The sequence below is a fragment of the Cynocephalus volans genome, chromosome 12, assembly GCF_027409185.1.
Source record: "Cynocephalus volans isolate mCynVol1 chromosome 12, mCynVol1.pri, whole genome shotgun sequence".
In the NCBI taxonomy this organism is placed as follows: Eukaryota; Metazoa; Chordata; class Mammalia; order Dermoptera; family Cynocephalidae; genus Cynocephalus; species Cynocephalus volans.
Genome location: NC_084471.1, coordinates 107,791,136 through 107,813,977, shown reverse-complemented (window position 1 = coordinate 107,813,977; position 22,842 = coordinate 107,791,136). Strand labels below are relative to the sequence as shown.

General features: G+C 41.3%; 1 pseudogene; it reads right to left on the bottom strand.

Annotated features, from left to right (window-relative positions):
- Positions 1-854: 854 nt before the first annotated feature.
- LOC134391864 (death-inducer obliterator 1-like) overlaps positions 855-22,842 on the bottom strand; it is a 36,635-nt pseudogene continuing 14,647 nt past the window's right edge.

Below are 22,842 nucleotides of genomic sequence, written 5' to 3'. Positions count from 1 at the left end.
TCCTCTGCTTTAATCCTTACACAAAAGAGATAGCCTGAAGTCACCTGAAGTCACTTAGAAATGACCAATCCATGTTTTGTTCTTTGTTTCTGCTCTCTTCAGCCTTTTCTGTCTATAAAGCCAACCCCCTCAGCTCAGCTCATTGGAACACTTATTCTATTGTATGGAATGACATCTTGCCTGATCCTAGAATCTCAATAAAGCCAATTGAGATCTTTAACTAAATTTGTCGTAATTTTGTCCTTTGACGGTCTTCACGGGCTTTGTCTTGTCTAGTCTTTTTGGTGGTGTTTAAAAAAGGCTGTGAGAATGAGATGGAAATCAAATCCAACAATCCCATTAGCTTTGGGATAGGAATCTTCCACAGCAGCATCTCACTTTGCCCTTATAGGGCTTTTTGGGGATTCCTCCCCTCTTCCTTCCTTACAGATTGTGGATTATGTTCGTGCATCCATCCCCCTCCCCACCACACACCACACACCACAGAGGAATCCTACCCTACCTCACATACCCAGCTGCAAGAATGGGCCTAACTGCTTTAGCTAATTCTAGTCAATAACATGGGAGGGGGATCTGCTGAAGGGCTTCAGGAAATGGCTTTTTTCTCAGAGAGTTACAAAGAGTCCTCTTCTCCTTTAGGGGTCATTATGTGTGCATTAAACTCCAGGGACTGCTGAATCCAGCTTCTTGATGGGACAGTCTGTGACAGCAGAGAGCTGGAAATAATCTGGAAATTTGATTTGCCTCTGAAACAATCAGTGCAGGCCCATTTTATCACCAAAACACTCAGCATAGGAGAGAATTCGTTTCTTATTCTTAAGCTACTCTGAGTCAGGGTGCAGTGGGCTTCATCCTTAATGGCACAGCTCTGTTCTCAAGTTGTTGATGGTGCTGTGCTCATCGGATGCTTGAGATAGTGCAAAGAGGCTGCCACTCTGAATGACAACAGGGCCCTGCAAAAGCCCACGGGCAGAGCTGACTCACACCAGAACAGGTCAGCTGTTAGTTCTGCTCGGTGCTCCAAGTGCCCACTTACCTACAAAACTAGGATAGCATTTGTTGCAGATATCTTGAGGCACTTGTCACCAAGAATCCCAGAAATCTGTTCCAACATCTAGAATCTCCTGGAGTCTCTGAAATACAAGACTGTTACCAGGTGGCAGTTCCAGGTACTTTGTCTACCCACGAAAGAAAAATCTTTCACAGGACCATTGAAAGGAAAGGAAAAGAAGGACAGAGAAATTGAACATAATAGGGCTTTATTACAAGCAAAGGTACACACAGAAATAGTGCTTGGACATCTCTGCACAAGAGAAATGCACGCACCCCCAGAATCTTAGGAGGAGGATTTGTGTGTTGTTCTGGGAGGGGAGCATTTCCAAATCTTAACTAAGGGGAGGAATATTTGGCCATGGGCGGGGGGAATCTAAAGTAACTAAGGCCTTATAGGCCAATGAGAGGTTGCATCAGCCTCTTGTCATGTGTCCCTGAGTTACTGAAGTTTCTGGTCTCCCTCTCAACTTTGATCCAGTCTGAATATTTCTGAGCAGCCTCCCTGGGGCACGTCCCCACTCTGTCCTGCTCAAGACCACTGCAAAGGAAGAGCTGTCTGAGTACAGTGCTCAGCATGGCTCATGGCACTCCTAGATCCAATCCCATATGATGGGTTAAATTAAGTTTGGCCTAAAGGTTTCTTCAGACATAGTGAGCTGTAACTTAACTTGATATGCAAACAGACTGCAACCACTCTTGCAACAATATCTGAATCTCAGCCAATCACAGTCAGCCAAGTGTTCAAACCTTGTTCAAACGAGGCAAATGCTCAGCTGTTCCCAATCCAGCTGTTTCTGAACCTCACTTTCATTTTCCGTAAATTGCTTTTCTTTTTCTGTCTATAATAGCTGACCATGCAGCAGCCCTGGAGTTGCTCTGATATTCTGGTTCTGATAGCTGCCTGATTCATGAATTGTTTTTTGCTCAGTTAAATTCTGTTCAGTTTAACTTATCTAAAGTTTTTCTTTTTAACAGATGGGATCTGAAGTAGAGCTTCCAGCAACCTCCAGCATCTGGGGATTGTGGGTAAGTTCTCTCTTGGATTCTAAAGCTCCACAGATTTGTGTTGTGAGCCATCCAAGTTTTGTCTGAGAAAATGTTTATCTGGACTGGGTTAAAAAGTCACAACAGAAACTGGACTGGGCCCAGGATTTGAATGGATCCAGTAACAAACTGGATTGGATTCAGTTAGAGGCCGCAGATATCTGGCAATAAAGAGTGATTACTGCAAGGGGTACAAACTCTGGCTTTCAGAAACTCACAGCGATCTTGTGCTCTATCTTCTTTTAAGAAAGTAGTATAAGGGATTCATTTTCAGAAAAGACTTACCTGAGGGTGTTTTAATCGATTCAGTTCCAGTTCAAAAGTTGTTTGACTGGTCCAGCCCATTCCCAGAGGGTCTCTGAACAGACAGAGCTCTCCTTGAGATGGTAATTAGTTACTAGCCCCCATTGTTTTCTTCATTGCCTGGTGTTTCTCCCTTCACAGGGCTTAAGCAGGCCTTTTTCATGGGCTTGTCCTGAGTCCCCAGACAAAGGAATTCCTTGCAAGGAGGTAATAAATTTTAGCTGTCATTCAGGAAAATTGTGTACCCGGTAGCACTCAGCCAATGAGGAAGTGGGGGGAGGGACTTGCATACTAGGGAATAAATTACTTGCCACATGCTTTTTCCGTGTGCCTGCCCTTCGGACACTCAAAACTTATAAGGCCATAATTAAAGTCTCGCTTTGCTGAACCTCATGTCTCTGTGTCCATCCTTTGGTGTTGGACAGGTGACGGCATTTCTCACACTCTTCGTTTCTTTTTCTTGCTCACTTAGGTAGGGAGAAAAATTTTGACTAAGTTGATCAAGGAGATCTGAGTCAAAACCCAGATTTCACATAAAAATGGGATCCTTAACTTCTGAAGAACTGAGTAATCCACTTTTCATCTACACCTGCCCTTATGTGCGTAAGTATTAGGCCCCAGAAGCTGCAAATGCCTACAAATATGGCAAAATCTTACTAAAGATTATTTAAAACTATGGTGAGGCATTCCAAATGAACAACAGTGCACTTGAAAATGAGGCTTCTGAACTGGACTTATCCAAGGATGGCTACTGATGTGTAGACTTTCTAAAAAGATCTCAAAAAAGTATTGCCGCTTTTAAAAGGCTCTTTACAAAAGGCAAATAAGATGCTTAGCAAACTAAATGATAAGAAAAATGGAATCTTCTGACCTTGAGGCTTGGCTGCTATCTCGCCCTGAAGGCGAAAAGAAAGTTGGGTGAAGGCCCGTGGGTAAAGTGTGCTGCTGCTTTTCAGAGCCTTCCGTGCTGAGTCCAGGCATAGAGAAGGCTTTCTTTGCCCTTTCATTCATCCATCCTTAACTCGGCAATTTTAGCTAAGAAACAGAAGCTAAGTTAAAAAGACTGCCTGTTGGACTAAATCAGCCTCCAAAAAACACCTTTCTGTCGTTTACCTGGCTATTTTGAAACAGTGTTGAAAAAGAAATTTCCATCTATAGGGGAAATTCCCATTTTTAGGGTGTCTGCTTCCCTGAACCAGGAAGAGGGAGAACCGAGTCACTAGAAACTCTACTGTGGAAAAGGCATTGGTTTAGATTTACGTTACAAGTCCTTGTTTAAGGAGCTTTTCGGCCATCCTGTCTTGCTGGGTGTTCACTTACACCCTCCTTCCCTTTTTTGGGCAAATGTGATTTATGATGGCATTTAGGCCTGAAGTCTCAGCTCTGTGCTTTTCATATGTAAATTTTCTCCCTTGTATCACCTAAGCCATTCCTTTGGAAATGAAAATGTAGGGTAAAAAAATTTAGATGGTCATTAAAAATGGGATAAGTAAAGCAGACAGTGATGGGGTTAGAACAAAGACTAAATCTGCCAAAGGTTAGATAGGACAGAGGGACCCCTGCTGGTCCCCCAACATTGCAGGCCCCCACGCCAGTCTGCTCTATTTACCCCAGTTTGGAGAAATTTAAAAAGTCAGAAGGCAAAAATTATAATGAGGAAACTAGTGAACAATCACTTAGGGTGAAATTAGACAAGGTCAATCAATAGAGAGGGTCCCTTGACTTAACACCTTGTTATGGGATAAAAGTTTATTCATGAACTTGTCACAGTTTCAAAATTCTTTTTCAGTAACTTTAAAACTTGAAGTTGTGCTAAATTAAGTAATAGACACTCGTTAAATGTCTGAGTCATTTCTAAGTAAGTTAAAAGACTGAAATATTAACTGCTAAACATAGGATTAGTGTATATATTTCAACATCTTGTTTTTACATGGTATAGCAAACCTGAATATATTTAAATCTATTAATAACCATGGAAAAATTCTGTTATGATTAAACATGTATCTAAAAATTATGAAATGGTTCTCATCTACAAAATGCTGATATAAAATAGCTCAAGTGAGTTCCGGTCAAGATGGTGGAACAGCCAGTCCCCAGAGTCACTCTCTCCAACAAATCAACCAATTTACAACTATAAAAATATAACATCAGCCAAGCTGGGGCTGTTAGAGCTCAGTGGAAGAGGAGGAGGACCTACGGGGTTCACGAAGGGGGAGAAACCACAATGAGAGAATGAAAAAGCTGCTCGGAGCATTTTGGGCTGTGGCTGCTTTAAGGATGGAACTGCTGAGCACATGAAGCAGAAGCCAGCAGGAGCCAGCAGAAGCTGCAGCTGTGCCCTTCGGATGGAGTTGCTTGGAGGTGGCAGGGGAGAAGAGGGCCTTGGTGGTCCCCAGGATAGCAAGACCACTAATAGGGTTCCTGTGGACCCAGGCAGGAACAAGGACCCAGAACAGTTGAAAAAGGGGAGCCATTCAGAGGCCGGTGAGTCATTGCAAGGGACAAGGGCAGGGCCCATCCCATGGGAAGTGTTTCAAGTACGGGCGGTGGGGGAGACAGGCCCACTGGGAGAACACTGGGACACAGCAAGGACAGCCAATCCTTGCCCCCATCAGCACAGGAGCACTCAGAGGGGACTGGTCAGGAATGCAGAATTACATGGGGTGTAGTTTGATGAAAAAACTCAGGCCCAGATCAGAGTTTCTACACAACCCAGGTGCACTGGGTCTCTGGAGAGCCGGAAGTACCTATAAGGTCAACCATTAAACACTGAGCTGCACAAAAAGCCTTCCCTAGGGAAACAGCAGCAAAGCAGGAATTTAGCTCACCCACACAGTTCAAGTACTGGTTACCACAGGAAGTTCCCTCTTTTGAGAAGCAAGCAAAGGACAAAAAATTAGTTCCATCACCGGCACACCACCAGTGCCTCCAGACCCTCCAGGGAACCTGTGGCTTCGAGCCAGGGACTGGAACCCACTCCCATATCCAGGCACACAGCCAGCATCTTGGACAGCCCTGCCCAGGGACCCGGGGCATGAAGCCAGGGACCAGAACCCTGCCCACAACCAGGCACACCGCCAGCACCTAGGAGCATGCCAAAAACATCACCTCCATGTGGATGGCCCATCACAGCCACCACAGTAAGCACAGATGCCACAAAAGTGGCTGGATGTCACAACCACCACGCAGATGGTCTGCCAGTCACTGGAGTGCAGTGACACAAGGAGAGTCACCAGCAGAGACCAAAGAAAAGAAGAGGACGTCTCTCTCACAAAGCCCATTCCAGAGTGACAGAAGAAGCATCTGTTCTATGATAATATTGGGGGACCTGATCACACCACTCCACATTGGACAGATCATCTAGGCAACAAATGAAGAGTAACCATTACTCTTTCAGAAGGAGAGAAGAAATCTAGGGTAATTAGAGGGGGGAGGGGGGAGGGAGAGAGGGACAGGGAGAGAATGGACAAGGGGCACAAAGAATAAGTACAATTTGTAACAATATACATATTAGTAATATTGATTTGATCAACATATGTCAACATTGAATCCCAAAAATATGTATAATCAATTATGATTCAATAATAAAAAAAGAAATTACAAAAAGAGAAACAAATATTTTCTTTTCTCTTTCTTGTCTTTCCTTTTTTCTTTTTGGCAGCTGAGCAGTACAGGCACTACAGTGACCCGAACCCACGGCCTTTGTGTTATAAGGCTGTGCTCTAACCAACTGAGCTAATGGGCAAGCCCCCAAGAGAACCAAATATAAATTCTGTATTTAAAAGTACAATAACTGAAATTAAAAATTCACTAAAGGAGTTCAACAGTCGATTTAAGCTGATGTAAAGAGAATCAGAAAACTTGAAAACAGGCTAGTTGAGATTATCCAGTCTGGTAAAATAACATATAAATAAAGAAGAAAATAAAAAGATAAACAGAAATTAACCAAAGATGGAGAATAAAGAGAGCTTCAAAGATCTGTGGGACACCATCAAATATACCAATATAGGCACAATGGGAAAGAAGAAAAGAGGAGAAAGAAAGAGCAGAAAGAATATTTGAAAAAATAGTGGCTGAACAAATTCACAAATCTGATGACCTAATGTTAATCTAGATATTGAAAAAGCTCAACAAACTCCAAATAGGATAAACTCAGTAAGATTTACACCTATGGGCCGGCCAGTCAGCTCACTTGTTTAGAGCATGGTGCTGATAACACCAAGGTCAAGGGTTCAGAGCCCTATACTAGCCAGCTGCCAAAACAACAACAACAAAAAAAAAACATTCAAACTTAGAAATATTAAAGTCAAAGTGTTGAAAGACAAAAGAAAAGGAGACTCTTGAAAGCGGTAAGGGAAAAGTGATTCATCATTTGCAATGGATCTTCACAAGATTAACAATGGATTGCTCATCAGAAGCCATGGAGTCCAGAAGGCAGTGGAATGACATATTCAAAACGCTGAGTATAAAAGACTGTCAACAAATACTTCTCTACCCAGCAGAACTATTCTTCAAAAACAAAGGAGAAATTAAGACATTCCTAGGAAAACAAAAAATAAGTGAATTCATTACTAGCAGACCTACTCTATAAAAAACACCAAAGGGATTCCTTCAGGCTGAAATGAAAGGGCACGAGTAATTCAAATCCAAACGAAGGAAGATAGGGAGGTAGGAGGGAGGGATGGGTGGAGAAGGGAAGGAAAGAAGGATGGATTACTAAAAGTAATTCAAATCCACGTGAAAAAATAGAGAGTACTGGTGAAGGTAACTACATAGGTAAATACAAAATGCAGCACAAATGCATTTTTCTTGTAAATATTTCCCCCTTCTCTATGTTTTAAAAGACAACCTGCACAGTTGGAAAAAGTATTTGCAATTCATTTATCTGATAAGTATCTACTATCTAAAACACATAAAGACTCTTGCAATGCTACAAGAAGACAAATAATCCAACTGAAAAATGGGCAAAGGATTTGAATAGAAATATCTCTAAAAAAGATATACGAGTGGACAATAGGCACCTGAAAAAATGCTCAATATCATCAGTCATCAAGGAATTGCAAGCCAGAACCACCACTTCACACCCACTAGGATGACTACAAACAAGCAAACAAAAAAAGTGAAATAAGAGTTGGTGAGGATGTGGATAAACTAAAACTTTCACACATTGCTAGTGGGAATGTAAAATGGTGCAGCCACTTGAAAAGCAGTTTTACAGTCACTCAAAAGTTAAACATGGGGCTGGTGGCCAGATAGCTCACTTGGGAGAGCATGATGCTTGCTGATAACACCAAGGTCAAGGGTTCAGATACCCTTACAGGCCAGCTCCCCCCCCCCCCAAAAAAAGTTAAACATAGAGTTACCATATGACCCAGCAATTCAACTCCTAGTACAGAATCAAAAGAAATGAAAACATATGTCCACACTTGCATACAAATATTCATAGAAGCATAATTCATAATAGCTAAAATGTGGAAATAACCCAACTGTTCTTCAACTGATGAATGGGTAAATAAAATGTGACATATCCATACAAGGAAATATTATTTGACAATAAAAAGAAATGAAGTACAAATCTCTTCAACAAATGATGTTGGAAAAACTGAATATTCACATGCAAAAAATAAAGTTGGACCCTTACCTTACCTCTTATACAAAGATTAATTTAAAATGGATTAAAGACTTAAACACAAGACCTGAAACTGCAGAACTCCTTGAAGAAAACAGGGGAAAAGCTTCAAGACATTGACTTTGGCAATGGATTTTTCTGGATACAACACCAAAAGCACAGGCAACAAAAGCAAAAATAGACAAATGGGACTACATCGAACTTAAAAAAATTCTGAACAGCAAAGGAAACAATCAACAGAATGAAAAGGCAACTTACAGACTGGGAGATAAAAATGGATTAAAGACCTAAACACAAGACCTGAAACTACAGAACTCCTTGAAGAAAACAGGGGAAAAGCTTCAAGACATTGACTTTGGCAATGGAGTTTTTTGGATACAACACCAAAAGCACAGGCAACAAAAGCAAAAATAGACAAATGGGACTATATCGAACTTAAAAAAATTCTGAACAGCAAAGGAAACAATCAACAGAATGAAAAGGCAACTTACAGACTGGGAGAAAATATTTGCAAACATATATCTGATATATTGTTAATATCCAAAATGTATAAAGAACTACAATAGTAACAACAACAACAATAAAACAAACAAGCTGATTAAAAAATGGGCAAAAGACTTCAGCAGACGTTTCTCCAAAGAAGACACACAAATGGCCAATGAGCACAAGAAAAAAAGCTCAACATCCCTGATCATCAGGGAAATACAAATCAAAACTATAATGAGATATCATCTCACAACTGTTAGGATGGCTAATACCAAAATGTTGAAAGACAACAAGTGTTGGTGAGGATGTAGAGAAATTGGAACCCTTGTGCATTGCTGGTAGGAATGTACAATGGTGTAGCCAGTATAGAAAGCAGTACGGAGATTCTTCAAAAAATTAAAAATAGAACTACCATATGATTCAGAAACCCCACTACTGGGTATATATTTAAAAGAATTGAAAAATAGAATCTTAAAGAAATATTAGCACACCCATGTTCATTGCAGCATATTCATAATACCCAAGATGTAGAAACAACGTGTGTCTATTAATGGGTGAATGGATAGAAAAAAATGTGGTATATACATGCAATGGAATATTATTCAGCCTTAAAAAAGAAGGAAATCCTTTCATGTGTCCCTGAGGACATTGTGCTAAGTGAAATAAGCCAGTCACAAAAAGATTAATACTGCATGATTCCACTTATGTGAGGTATCAAAAGTAGTCACATACTTAGAAACAAAGTGAAAGGACCAGCCCGTGGCTCACTCGGGAGAGCGTGGTGCTGACAACACCAAGTCAAGAGATAAGATCCCCTTACCGGTCATCTTTAAAAAAAAAAGAAAAGAAAGAAACAAAGTGGACTGGTGGTTGCCAGGGCCTGGGAGAATGATAAGGGGGTGTTGTTCAATGAGTGTAGAGTTTTTGTCTTTGTTTTGCAGGATGAAAAAGGATCTGTTGTGCAATCATCTAAATATAGATAACACTTAAAAATAATTAAGAAGGTAAATTTGATGCTATATATTTTTTACCACAATTGAAAATAATAATAAAAGGAATGAAGTATTGATACTACAACATGAACAAAACTTGAAAACATTAGGCTAAGTGAAAAAAGCCAGACCCCCCCTCCCAAAAAAAGACTACATATTATACGATTTTGTTTGAGTAAATGTCCAGAATAAAAAAATCTGCACAGACAGAAAGTACATGAGTGTTCGCACAGGGCTGGGGCACTGAACGGAAGTGGGAAGGGATTGCTAACGAGGGTGGGTTTTCTCTCTGGAGTTATGCAAGTGCCCTGAAATGTACTGTAGTAAAGACTGCTCAAGTCTGTATGCACAGACTCAACCAAAAACCATTGAATTTTATACTTTAAATGGGTGAATTGTATGATATGTGAGTTACATCTCAATAAAGCTGTTATAAAAAAGAGAGAATTTGAGTGGCTGTACTAATATCAGTCAAAACAATATTTAAGAAAAAAATTGTTACTGGAGACAAAGGACATTTTACAATGATAAAGGTTTTAGTGTTAATCTAACAGAATGGCATAATAATTATAACACATGCACACTAACAACAGAGCCCCCAAATACACATAGCTACACTGACAGAAATGAAGAGGTAAATCAGCTGCTCAACAATAACAGTCTGAGACTCCCATACTTTGATTTCAATAATGAATAGGACAATTATAGTCTTCCAGGTGCACATGAAACATTTTCCAGGACAGACCATATGTCATGACATAAAACAAGCCTCAGTAAAATTGAAAAGGATTTCAATTATACAAAGTATATGGCCCAACTACAATGGAATGAAATTAGATATTGGTAACAGAAGAATATTTGGAAAATTCACAAACATGTGGAAATTAAATGACATACTCTTAAATAGGCAATAAGTACAAGAACAAATCAAAAGGGATACCAGAAAATACTTTTAAATGAATGAAAACAAAAACACCACACACCAAAGTTTATGGGATGCAGCAAAAGCAGTGCTCAGAATAAGAAAAGTTATAGCTATAAATGCCTGCATTAAAAAAGAAAGATCTCTAACATCAACGTCATGGGTTCAAATCCCTGTACCAGTGACCAAAAACCTAAATAAAATAAAATAAAAAAGAAAGATCTCAAATCAATAATCTAACTTTACACCTTAAAGAGCTAGAAAAAAAGAAGAGCAAACAAAACCCAAAGCAAGGCAAAAAAAAGGAAATAATAAAGTAATAAAAAAGGCTAGAATGAAAATAAATGAACTAGAGAATAGAAAAACTTGTAACAAAAAAAGTCAACAAAATAATAGCAAACAAAATTCGGCAGGTTTTTTTTTTTTTTAACAGAATTATACACTATTACCAAGAGGTGTTTATTCCAAAATGCAAGGGTTCAAAATATGAAAATCAATGTAATGCACCATATTAATACGACAAGGGAAAAAATTCAAATGACCATCTCAACAGATGCAGAAAAACCATTTGACAAAATTTAACATCCTTTCATGATTAAAAAAAATACACTTAACAAATAGAAATAAGAGGGAATGTCCTCAAACTCATTAAGGACACATGTATTAGTCCGTTTTGTGTTGCTATAACAGAAATACCTGAGACTGGGTAATTTATAAAGAAGAGAGGTTTATTTGGCTTCTGATTCTGGGACAGCTGCATCTGGCATGGTCCTCAGGCTGCTTCTACTCATGGTGGAAAGTGGCAGCAGCCGGTGGGTACAAGCAGATCACATGGAGAGGAAGCAAGAGAGAGAGAAGAAGGTGCCAGGGTCCTTGTAAGCAACGAGCTCTCGCGGGAACTAACAGAGCGAGAACTCACTCACTTCCCCTCCTCCCCCAGGGAGAGCACTAATCCATTCATGAGGGATCCGCCCCCATGACTCAATCAGTTTCCAACACTGCCACACTGGAGACCAAATTTCCACATGAGTTTTGGCGGAGACAACACGTCCAAACTCTATCAACACCTATGAAGTACACATAGCTAACATCATATTTGATGAAAGACTGAGTGCTTTCCCCCAAAGATCAGAAACAAGACAAGAATGTCCACTCTTCCCATGTCTATTCAAAACTGTGCTGGAGGTTCTAGCAAAGACAATTAGGCAAGTGAAAGAAACAAAAGGCATCTACATTGGAAAGGAAGAAGCAACTCTATCTCTGTCTACAGATAACACGATCTTGTGTATGGAAAATCCTAAAGAATTCACTAAAAAGCTATTAGAGTCAAAATATAAGTTCAGCAAAATTGCAGGATGTAAGATAATATACAAAAATCAATTGAATTTCTATACACTAGAATTGAGTAATTGAAAATTGAATTAAGAAAACAATTCCATTCACAATAAAATAAAAAAGAATAAAATACTTAGGAACAAATTTAACAAAAAATGCAAAACTCATACACTGATTACTACAAAATATTGTTGAAAGCCATCCATGTGCAAGTCGTAGAACATGGAATATTAAGACAGCAATCCTCTTCAAATTGATCTGCAGACTCAGCGCAAGTCCTCTTAAAATCCCAGCCAGTCACAAAAGGCCACACAGTGTATAACTCCGATTACATGAAATGTCCAGCATAGGCAAATCCATAGAGAAAAAAGGTTGATTAGTGGTTGCCAGGTGCTGGGGGGAGGGGGTCAGGGAGAGTTGCTGGTGGGAATAGAGTTCCCTCTTGGGGTGATGAAAATGTTCTAAAATTGGTGTTCATGGTTGCACAACTCTGTGAACACACTGAAAAACACTGCACTGTAAACTTTAAAGGGGTGAATTCATAGTATGTAAATTATACTTCAAAAAAATCTGTTGTACAAAAGAATGACATGTGAAAACTTTTCAATTTAATATTAGCTGCTAACTACCAAAGAGAGAATGGAATAAACATTATTGAAAATCCACTGTATGTTGTTAACTTGGTCTATGCAGAGAGAAATAAGAATAGATGATGGATGGAAGGACAGATGGATGGATGGATAGAAGGTAGGTAGGTAGGTAGGTAGGTAGATTCTCATTTACTGCTTACATCAGTTCAATTCTGTATGCATTATTAGCTCTATTCTATAAGGGAGAAGTTAAATCTCAAAGAAATAAGGAAGTTGACCAAGGTAACAGCTAGTAAGAGGTGAGGCAGCATTCTTAACCAGTCTCCTTGATTCTGATACACATGCTTCCCCTACCACATATTTTTATATCTAACATGTTAATAAATTTCTTCTCTTGATCCAGTATGTCTTAAGGCTGATATTGCCCTCTCCACCACATACCATCTGCTCAAAAGAAATTTCCTAACACCAGTTTGTTAACAAAATATGAAAGAAGCACAGGAAAGTATCTACTTCATGCAGATCACACAAGGATAATTGGTTCCCAGTGTTTGTCACACCCCATAATGTTTGAAATCTTGGCATATAGATCTATGACAGTGGAGATAGTTTTATTTTGCAAAAGAACAAAAACAAAGTATTTAAATGGTTATATTCTTCCTAGATTTCAAAGCACTCTTTCATTAATCTTTTTTTTTTATTATTATACAATCTCATGAGATTGTTAAAATATTATTATGATTTCACAGTAAAAAATATATGGTTAAGGAATTGGCATGCTTTAGTTACTTTAATTACCAAAGGGCACAGAGGTTGTAAGTGAAGAATCAGAACTCATGTCCACGTTGGGCAAATTTTTATTTTCTCCAATAAACAGACATAAATATGCCTTGAAGGAAGCAGGAATCTGAAGCTACAAGTTGAGAGTCAGGCCCAGAGACGTGAATACCAGCGAGACATGCACTCAGTGGGTGCTGTTTCTCTGAGGGATGTACTTCACAGGTACATAATAAGGTATATTGCATTTAGGTGCAATGCACAGAGTACACAAACTCTCCCAGTCCCTCCCACTTCATGATGATTATGAATGGGAATGACGTTGCTCTAGTCTATGGGTAACCTTGAAGCCTAATTCTTTTTTTTTTTTTTTTTTTTTGTAGCTGGCCAGTATGGGGATTCCAACCCGTGACCTTGGGGCTGTAAGGCTGAGCTCTAATCAATTGCGCTAACCATCCGGCCCAAAGCCTGCCTAATTTTTTAACAGATTAATCACTTGCAGGCTTCTGTGCTTCAGCCATTGTTAGTTACTAAGCACTTTCAAGTACCACCCAGACATGGCTTTTCCTTCCAGCCAAAACAGGGACCAGATTTGCTCTTCTTCCTGAAATAGCTAAAATAAGGTAAAACATATAAAACAATGATTTTCAAGACTTTGGACATCTGGCGATGAAGAACAAAGAATCTTGAGAATTGAGAAAAAAATAAGGTGAGTCCTATGATTGCCCCAGGTCACTGCCAAAAGAGAGTTCCCAAGCTGTTGCTCAGAGTCAGGGGACACAGACAGCCTCCCTGAGCTGAGGGCCGGAGGAAGGAGTGTGGAGTCAGGCAGCTAATCAAGCTAGTCAGCCAGCCAGAAGTCAGGCAGAGCTAGCAGTCAGAGCAGCTAGGGTTTTCCAGGCAGAGTACCAGAGAGCAGACTGCTGCACAGACAGAGAACTCTGGTATCTGCAGAGGAATCCCCTTGATCTGCAGCTGAGATATGTTCATGTGACAGGAAATGACTCGATGGCAGGTAAAGAACCTTAAAAGCAAGGCATGAAAGATCAACCTTTCCTAAGCAACTTAACCAAGTGCAAGCACACAGCTCAAAATATTTCAGATATAAATAGGAATACAAAAATATCTAGCACCCAACAAAGTAAAATTCACAATGTCTGGCATTAAAGAATTATGAGGCATGCAATGAAGTAGGAAAAAAATCAATAGAAACTGATCCAGAAATGACACAGTTCATAGAATTAGTAGCCAAAGATATTAAAACAGTTATTATAACCATAATCCTTATGTTCAGAAGCTAGAGGCCAAAGCAAACACCTTAAGTGGAGACTTGGAAGGGGTGTGTGTGTGTGTGTTTGTGTGTGACACAGAGAGAGACAGAGAGAGAGAGAGAGAGAGAGAGAGAGAGAGAAGAAAACTGAACTTCTGGAGATGAGAACTAAAATGACTAAAAATGAGAAATATACTGGATGAAATTAATGGCAGATTAGACATCATGGAAGAAAAGATTAGTGAACTTGAAGACATGGCTATAGAAACTATTCAAAATGGAACACAGGGAAAAGACTGAAAACAAACAAACAACATCATTGAGCTGTAGGACAACGCCAAACCATCTAATATATGTATACCCCGAGTCCCCAAAAGAGAAGAGAAAGTGGGGAGACTGAAAAACTAATTGAAGAAATAATGGACAAAAATTTTCTAAATTTGATAAGATAATAAACTCACACATCCAAGATGGACAATGAACTTAAAGCACAAGGAACATGAAGAAAAACTATAATCAAATCACTTAGAACTAGTGACAAAGAACACACACATACATATATGTACCTGAAAAACACCCACATAATGAAAGGCCTTCAACAACTGCCAGGGATTGTTCACGATAATCTAATTAATTGTGTTGAAACATCAGAGAATTTAATAACTGAAAAAACTTTAGTAGCCTGCAAACTGCTAATTTAGTGGATCTGTATTTTTAACAGATTAGATAATCCCTGTCTAAATTAAATCCTGTAAAGGAAAACCTTCTCTTTTATTTGCCAGGGCATGAAAAATTAGAGCAGTGTTTTTCAAATTTTAGTTTATACGGAGACCTACTATAATACATTTTGGCTCAATGTTGTCAAGAATGAGGCCTAGGAAGTATTTCAGTATTTTTTTTTTTTTTGTCTTTTTCGTGAACGGCACTCAGCCAGTGAGTGCACCGGCCATTCCTATATAGGATCAGAACCCGCGGCGGGAGCGTCGCCGTGCTCCCAGCGCCGCACTCTCCCGAGTGGGCCACGGGCTCGGCCCTTCAGTATTTTTTTTTTTGAGAGAGCATTTATTGATCAAAATTAGAGAACCTCTACACTGAGGAGTATTTACAAGCAGAGGTTGTAAGGTGCCCACATGTATAGCTATGCAGTACATCAACTATTCTAATTGACACAGTAGCCAGAATGGAAGACCCTTAAACATTGCAGCCAGGCTTATAATATTGTATTTGCAGCCTTAGCTGGTGAATGAATGAACAAACAAATGAATGAATGAATAAAAAGTTGCACTGTGTGTATACATCCTGAGATACATGCCCATTTTCCAGTACATGGGACCTTGGAGTAAATTCACCCGGCTAGGGGCAGGGTTGAGCAGGAAGGGACAAACTGCAGTCTGGAAGATACAGAGATTCTCTTCCCATCTCCCAGACTCTTGGGATCCTTCAAAAGCTCAGGTCTGGGGAGTTGACTCTTCTCCCCTCTTTCCAAGGCTGAGGTAAAGCTGAGGGTAGGGTAAAACAGGGATCGACAAGCTTCTGAGGAATCTGGCTCCAGGCCAAAAACCTCTGTGTGATTTTTGAGGCGCAGCCTCAGGCATTTACAGAGGCCTTTTACCTGCAAGCCTCTCAGGGGCGCTGCCCTCCCAAGCCAGCCTGGGGCGCTACTGGGCATGGTAGCCTCTGAAGGAAGCCGAGCAAGACAGCAGGTCCCTCAGAGCCATGCCATCTGTACCTTTGCATTGTTAGCCCTGGTGGCTTCGTCCCTAGGTCTCTGTTTGAGGCCTTCGACAGAGGCCTTCCTCAGGTGCCTCAGGACAGGAAGCCTTGAAAACACCTTTCCCCACTTCACCTCAGTACCCAGGACTTTTCCACTCCCCAAGGAATGACATGAAAGCGCCTTTCTCCTCACCCCCACCGCCACGCCAAGGTCCCTAATTCTTTGGGATTCTTTTGTTTGAGGTGCCCCCTACACCTGTGCTGATCCACCTGACGTTCTTCCTGCGTGCCGTGCCATGGGAAAAATGGAACGGGGCAGCCGCACTTTCTCCAGTTTTAGGCTCTTGCTTATATTATTGCAGCGAGTGATTAAAGGCTTAACTCTATCATCTTTGGCTTGTTGCTTTAATTGGCTACTCCAACACCTGGCAGCCTAGCTCTCTATTCCAGCTCATCTGAGCTCCTGATAGTTCCCAAGAGCTAAATAATAATACAGTTAACCCTTCAACAGCATGAGTTTGAACTCCACAGGTCCACTCACACGCAGATTTTTTCCAATAAACATACGTACAGTTCTGTAAATGTATTTTCTCTTCCTTATGATTTTCTTAATAACATTTTCTTTTCTGTAGCTTACTTTATTGTAACAATGCAGTTTATAATATATATAACACAGAAAATATTTGTTAATTGACAATTTATTTTATTGGTAAGGCTTCCAGTCAACAGTACAGAATCAGTAGTTAAGTTTTGGGGGAGTCAAAAGTCAAACACAAATTTTCGACTGTGCAGGGGTTTGGCACCCCTAACCCCATGTTGTTCAGGAGTAAACTGTACTGACATTGCAGGAAAATTGAAAAGTGTAAGCCCCATATTCTGTAATTCAGCCTTGGCTAATATCTGTAGCAGAAGCCTGAGGAAATAAGGCTTCATTAGTAATTTCACACTGTGAAGTTTGGGGCTAATAAGACTCTCAGGCCCAAAGCTTTCCTACTTGTACACCAGAAGGTAACGTGTGTTTTAATAAAGCTCTCTTGTATTTGTGAATTTGCTTATTTAAAAAGTCTCATAAGTGTCTAAAATTAAATCAAGTTTACATAAGTATTTATTATTTTTTCCTTTAATACACTGCTGAATTTGGTTTGCTGATATTCTGTTCATAACGTTCACCTCTCTATTAACAGACTATTGGACTGTAGTTTCCTTTTTCTTTATTTTAGGATAATTTAAACAATATGGGAATTGGCTGGTGCCCTACCGTCCCCACCCTTCTTGACGGCCTGCCTGCCTGCGAGATTTGGGGTATGACTACCCAGCCCCACATGGGCATAAACCAATTTCTTGCAATGAATCTGTTAATGTAGATCTCCCACTGGTCCTGTCTGTGCTTGGCCCTAAGGGGAGCCACTTGGCCAGCGGCAGAGGCCGTGCTCCTGTGCTCCACGCTCTGGGCTCCGTGCTTCTCTGTGCTCCGCGCTCCAGGCTCCAGGCTCTGGGCTCCAGTCTCTGTGTTCCTGGCTCCAGACACCGGGCTCTGGGCTCTGGGCTCTGGACTCCATGCTCCATGCTCTGGGTTCACTGCTCTGGGCTCCAGGCTCTGGGCTCCAGGCTCCATGTTCCTGGCTCTGGACTCTGCACTCTGTGCTCCGGGCTCCAGGCTCTGGGATCCGGGATCCGTGTTCCTGACTCCAGACTCTGTGCTCCATGCTCTGTGCTTCGGAGTCCTGGCTCCGGGCTCTGTGCTCCTAGCTCCATGCTCTGTACTCCCGGCTCCGAACTCCGTGCTTCGTGCTCTGAGCACCAGGCTCCATGCTCCGGGCTCCATGCTCCTGGCTCTGGGCTCCGGGCTCTGTGCTCTGGGTTCAGTGCTCCGGGCTCTGGGCTCCAAGATCCTGGCTCCGTACTCTGGGCTCTGGGCTCCAGACTCCATGATCTGTGCTACGTGCTCCAGGCTCTGTGCTTTGGGCTCCATGCTCCGTGCTCCAGGCTCCAGGCTCCATACTCTGGGCTCCATGCTCCAGGCTCTGGGCTCCGGGCTCCGGACTCTGGGCTCCATGCTCCATGTTCCTGGCTCCAGGATCTGTGCTCTGTGCTCCAGGCTCCATGCTTTGTGCTTCTTCATGCTCTGTGCTCTGAGCTCCAAGCTCCATGCTCCATGCTCCAGGCACTGTGCTCTGTGTTCCACACTCTGGGCTCCGTGCTCGGGCTCCATGTTCCTGGCTCTGGACTCCAGGCTCTGGGCTCTGCTCCAGGTTCAGTGCTCCATACTCCGGGCTCCGTGCTCCGGGGTCTGGGCTATTGGCTTTGTGCTCCATGCTCCAGGCATCTTTGCTGCATGCTCTGGGCCCCAGACTCTGTGCTCCCAGCTCAGGGCTCCAGACACCGTGCTCCACACTCTGGGCTCCATGCTCCATCCTCCCAGCTCGGGGCTTCATGCTTTGGTCTCCGGGCTCTGTGCTCCAGGCTCTGGGCTCGGTACTCTGGGTTCAGTGCTCCATGCTCCTGGCTCTGGGCTCCATGCTCCCAGCTACATACTCTGTGCTCCGGGCTCCGGGCTCTGTGATCCGGGCTCTGGGCTCTGTGATCCATGCTCCGTGGTCCATGCTGCATGCTGCGTGCTCCGTGATCCAGACTCCAGGCTCCAGGCTCCGGGCTCCAGGCTCTGTGCTCCAGGCTCCACAATTGTGCTCCAGGCTCCATGCTCTGTGCTCCGGGCTCTGGGCTCTGTGTTCCCGGCTCCAGGGTCTGGGCTCCGGGCTCCATGCTCCGTGCTCTGTGCTGCATGCTCCGTGCTCCAGAATCCATACTCTGGGCTCCGGGCTCTGTACTCTGGGCTCAGTGCTCCGTGCTGCATGCTCTGTGCTCCATGCTCCAGGATCAGTACTCCATGCTCTGTGCTCTGCGCTCAGTGCTCCGGGGTCCATGTTGCATGCTCCGTGCTCTGGACTGTGTGCTCTGGGCTCCTTTCACCCTACTCCAGGCTCTGGGCTCAATGTTCGTGGCTCCAGACTCCATGCTCCATGCTCCATGCTCTGTGCTCCTGGCTCCGGGCTCCAGGCTCCCAGCTCCATGCTCTGTGCTCCGGCCTCCAGACTATGTGCTTCTGGCTCCGGTCTCCTGGTTTAACTGGATTAAACTTTTTTAAACCAGATAAAACCGGATTGAACCAGTTTAAACTGGTTTAAACCGGATAATACCAGATTGAACCGGTTTAAACTGGTTTAAACCAAATAAAAACGGAATGAACCGGTTTAAACTGGATTAAAACGGATAATACCGGATTGAACCGTTTTAAACTGGATAAAATGGGATTTAACTGGTTTAAACCGGAAAAAAACAGATAAAACCGGATTGAACTGGTTTAAACCAGATAAAAATGGATTGAACCAGTTTAAACTGGTTTACACTGGATTAAACTGGATTGAACCGGTTTAAACCGGTTTAAACCGGATAAAACCGGAGTAAACCAGTTTAAACAGATTTAAACTGGAATAAACCGGAGTGAACCGGTTTAAACTGGATTAAACAGGATAAAACCGGATTAAACCGGTTTAAACCGGATGAAACTGGATTAAACTGGTTTAAACCACATAAAACCGGATTGAACCGGTATAAACTGGATAAAACCGGATTGAACCGGTTTAAACCAGAAAAAACAGGTTTAAACAGGAAAAAACCGGATAAAAAACCGGATTGAACCGATTTAAACTAGATAAAACGGGTTCAAACTGGAAAAAACTGATTAAAACCTGATTGAACCAGTTTAAACTGGATTAAACTGGATAAAACCGGATTGAACCGGTTTAAATCAGATAAAACCGGTTTGAACAGGTTTAACCTGGATAAAACCAGATTGAACCGGTTTATACTGGTATAAACCAGATAAAACCGGATTGAACCGGTTTAAACCGGATAAAACCAGATTGAACCGGTTTAAACTGGATAAAAACGGTTTAAATGGGAAAAAAACAGACAAAACCGGATTGAACCTGTTTAAACCGGATAAAACAGATTTAAACAGGATAAAACCGGATAAAACCGGATTGAACCGGTTTAAAACCGGATTGAACCAGTTTAAACTGAATAAAACTGGATAAGACTGGATTGAACCGATTTAAACTAGATAAAACGGGTTCAAACCGGAAAAAAATGATTAAAACCTGATTGAACCAGTTTAAAATGGATTAAACCAAATAAAACAGGATAAAACTGGATTAAACGGGTTTAAACTGTAAAAAATCGGATAAAACTGGATTGAACCAATTTAAACCAGATAAAACCACTTTAAACCACAAGAAACCGGATAATACCTGATTGAACCAGTTTAAACTGGTTTAAACTGGAAAAAACTGGATAAAACTGGTTTAAACCGGAAAAAAATCGGATAAAACTGGATTGAACCTGTTTAAACCGGTTTAAACTGGATAAAACCGGATTGAACCTGTTTAAACCGGATTGAACCGGTTTAAAATGGATAAAACCGGTAAAAGCGGATTGAACCAGTTTAAAATGGTTTAAACCAGATAAAACCAAATTGAGCCAGTTTAAACTGGTTTAAATGGGATACAACTGGTTTGCACCGGTTGAAACAGGATCAAACTGGTTTAAACCGGTTTAAACTGGATAAAACTGGTTTTTTCCTGTTCAAACCAGTTTAAACGATTAAACCTGATAAAAACGGATTGAACCGTTTTAAACCGGATAAAACCGGATTAAACCAGTTTAAACTGGATAAAACTGGATTGAACCGGTTTAAACCGGATAAAACCTTATTGAACCAGTTTAAACTGGAAAAAACCGGATAAAACCGGATTGAACCAGTTTAAACCAGTTTAAAATGGATAAAATCGGATTGAACCGTTTTACACCGGTTTAAACCGGATAAAACCGGATTGAACCAGTTTAAACCGGATTAAACTGGATTGAACCAGCTTAAACTGTTTTAAACCGGATTAAACAAGTTTGAACCAGCTAGAACCTGTTTAAACCGTTTTACAACCGGATAAAACCAGATTAAAATGAATTAAACCGGATTGAACTATCTTAAACTGGTTTATACCGTATTAAACCGGTTTGTACTGGCTTAAACCAGCTTAAACCGGTTTGAACCAGTTTAAGCCGGATTAAACTGGATTGAACCGGCTTAAACTGTTTTAAACCGAATTAAACCAGTTTGAACCGGCTAGAACCGGTTTAAACCGGTTTAAAACTGGATAAAACTGGATTAAACCGGATTGAACTGATTTAAACAGGATAAAACTGGATTAAACCGGATTAAACTAGTTTAAACTGGATACATCTGGATTAGACCAGATTGATTTTGTTTAAACCATTTTAAACTGGATTAAAACAGACAGAACCAGCCTAAACTGGTTTAAACCGTTTTAAACTAGATTAAACTGGACAGAACCAGCCTAAACCAGTTTAAACCGGATTAAACCGGATTAAACCAGTTTGAAACAAATTAAACCGGCTTGAACCAGCTTAAACCGTCTTAAACCAGATTAAACCGGTTTGAACCGGCCTAATCCGGTTTAAACTGGATTAAACCAGATTGAACCGGCTTAAACAGGTTTAAAATGGATTAAATCAGACTAAACCTGTCTAAGCTGTCTTAAACCTGATTAAACTGGATTAAAACGGATTAAACTGGATTGAACTGGTTTAAACCGGTTTAAAACTGGATAAAACTGTATTAAACCGGATTAAGCCAAATGAAACTGGATTAAACCAGATTAAATCGCATGGAACTGGCTTAAACCGGTTTAAACTGGATTTAACTGGTTTGAACTGGCTTGAACCGGCTTAAACCGGATTGAACCTTATTAAAGCAGATTAAACTGGATTGAACCAGTATAAACCGGATTATACCGGATTGAATCGGCTTAAACTGGTTTAAACCGGATTAAATCTGCTTGAACCTATTTGAACTGGTTTATACCAGATTAAACCGGTTTGAACCGGCTTGAACAGGCTTAAACCGGATTACACTAGATTGAACCAGCTTAAACTGGTTTAAACCGGATTAAACCGGATTAAACTGGAATGAACTGGATTAAACTGGATTGAACCGAGAAAGCTCGTGAGGAATTTCTGCTCTATTTTTTGACCTCAGTGAGGCACATGCACAATGTAGTTTCTCATCTCAACTGTTTCTTCACTGTCAAGATTTCTTTTGGTGTGAAAAATCAAGGTGTCAGTAGCAAAAGAAAATGTTTTGCTTTTGCTCCCCTCTGTATGCTTCAACATTTTCAAGTGAAATTCATGTCACGCAGGGAGATGGGGATTGCCACCAACTGGAATGTGGGTCACCTCCCAGCTGTTGTGGGTCACCTCCCAGCTGTGTGGTGATGTGTCTGGGGCCAAGCTCTGCTCATTTGGGAGCAGAGCTGCTGCTTTTCCAGATTTTCCAAGCCAGAAACAAGCACTGTTCACTTTAATAATGTTAAGTTTAAACCGACTTCATTTTTTGGTGTCTAAATTGTTGATTACATACCCCAGCAAGACAGAAGCATGTGAAAACAGTCCATTTACACTCCCCTTCTCCCAGATGGTCACATGCGCATATCTGCAGAGCTGAAGGCACTGTGCAAAGCACAGTGCATTATATGTGGCCAATTACCATGTGTTCTTCTCACTGAACACTTCCAGGTTTGCATCAAGTAAAAGTTGCCTCAACTTTCATTTAAGTAGATAAAAGCTGCAAAAACCCGTACTGATTTCCTAAA